Genomic DNA, 2,500 nt, shown 5'->3' on the forward strand with positions numbered 1-2,500 from the left:
AGTTCAGACACAGACAGACAGCGGAGAGTTCAAGCACAAACAGACAGCGGAGAGTTCAGACACAGACAGACAGCGGAGAGTTCAGACACAGACAGACAGCGGAGAGTTCAGACACAGACAGACAGCGGAGAGTTCAGACACGAATAGACAGCGGAGAGTTCAGCGGAGAGTTCAGACACGAATAGACAGCGGAGAGTTCAGACACAGACAGCGGAGAGTTCAGACACAGACAGACAGCGGAGAGCTCAGACACAGACAGAAACAGCGGAGAGTTTCGACCCAGACAGACAGCGGAGAGTTCAGACTGACTGATCGACAGACAAACAGTAGAATTCAGACAGATTGATATAGTTCAGACTTAAACACACAGAGAGACAGACAGACGAAAAGTATGAATCGTTTGGGGTGTCTTCCGATGGATTTCAATGCGTTAGCAACTCTGACAGTTATGTCCTTGCATACTTTTTTAATTTTATTTTTAAGTCGTCTTTATATATTCGTCATTAAAAACGGAAAATGATTTGCGTCCAATGCAAGTGTCAGTGTAGCAATCAGCAAATCAGTCAGTGCATGTTGTTTATTGGCCCAGCTAGCCACGGAAGCCGTGTGCATGGCCAAGGAAGAATAATAAGCAGAAAAAAATGATGCATTGAGGCAGATCACGTGAGTTGTTTACAAGCCCTGGGCGCTGTTCTGCAACAATGTTCGGCAATGAAAGCAAAAACACCACTAGGTTCGAAAGATAATGGATTCGAAGACAAACCACTGAATAAAAGAAAAAATTTAAAAAATAAAAAAGAACACAATACATGGAAAGAATCCCATAAGAATGTTGTTTAAAGATCTGGGCAGTCACTGACTTGGTGGAATTTCTTAATTAGAAATCAATTATGCCTAACAAAACTGATGCATTCAATCATGGTTGTCGCAAGTCAAGTCTCTTGCCTCAAGCCAGTATGTATTTTTTATTTACTTATTTACTGATTTATTTCTTTATATATTTTTTTTATGGGATGGGGGAAGGGGTGGGGGGAAACATGAATTCACGATTGCATAACTATTACAAACGTTTCAATGTCAGACACACACACACAAAAAAACAAACACACATTATGCAAATTGCTGAGACTTGGTTGTTATAAACACAGTGGGAATTCATTTTTCATGATGATGGCTCTTGAAAGGAGTGGGACAGACAGAGAGAAAACTGATCCCATTATCGGATTATGTCCTCTCTGAAAAGTCTGTTTAGCAGCTCATTTTGAGTAGACGCTCCCCTCCACTGAGTGAATAAACTACACGGAAACTACACGCTAATGGGACAGTAGGCTGAAGAAAAAAGAAAGAAAAGAAAAATGACACAAAGATAACAAAAAGACAAAGAGCGGATAGAAAGGAGGGAGGGGTGGGGGGGGGGGGGGGGGAGGTTATGGGGGGTATGTTCAAAGCTCACCACACCCTAACAGTGGGGTGACTGTGTCCTGGAACCAGTTGCATTGCTTGGTTCTAACTTTTTTTGACAGTTACACGTGACTAATTAATGCCTACGTTGACCGAACTTACGCCATTGGTCAGTTCCATACTACACACAGTTAGTAGCGGGTTACGACCATACTAGGCTCTTCCGTCCGAGCAGTGCAACTGGCTCCTGAATAGTTACTATCTTCATTAATAAAAAAAAAAAAAAATCCTTTGGAAGTAGCAATGACTTGCATCGTGTATAACTTACTATCGTCACTCTTTATTCCTTCAGACTAGGTGATGACCAGCTTTATATATTACTAACCATCGTCAGTTTTCTTTCCTTGAGACATGGTGATGAATAACATCGTATATTTCTTACTGTCGTCACTTTTTATTCCTTCAGATGAAGCGATGACTTCCATCGTATAGTACTTATTATCGTCACTTATTATTCCATCAGACGTGGTGATTACTAGCATCGTAGATTACTTACTATCGTCATTTATACCCTACAGACTTTGTAGTGACTTGCATCGTATAATGCTGACTATCGTAACTCTTTTTTTTTCCTTCAGACGTGGTGATTACTAGCATCGTAGATTACTTACTATCGTCATTTATACCCTACAGACTTTATAGTAACTTGCATCGTGTAATGCTGACTATCGTAACTCTTTTTTTTTTTCCTTCAGACGTGGTGATTACTAGCATCGTAGATTGCTTACTATCGTCATTTTTGACTCACTTGTGTAAACAAAGTGAGTCTATGTTTTAACCCGGTGTTCGGTTGTCTGTGTGTGTGTGTCCGTGTGTCTGTGTGTCCGTGGTAAACTTTAACATTGACATTTTCTCTGCAAATACTTTGTCAGTTGACACCAAATTAGGCATAAAAGTAGGAAAAAAAATTAGTTCTTTCCAGTCATCTTGTTTTAAACAATATTGCACCTCTGGGATGGGCACAAAAAAAATAAAAAAGGAAGCCTAATTATATGCAAACTTCATTTACTGTTATATTTATATTTTTGTATTCTTTAAA

Source organism: Babylonia areolata, chromosome 8 (genome assembly GCF_041734735.1).
Source record: "Babylonia areolata isolate BAREFJ2019XMU chromosome 8, ASM4173473v1, whole genome shotgun sequence".
Classification (NCBI taxonomy): domain Eukaryota; kingdom Metazoa; phylum Mollusca; class Gastropoda; order Neogastropoda; family Buccinidae; genus Babylonia; species Babylonia areolata.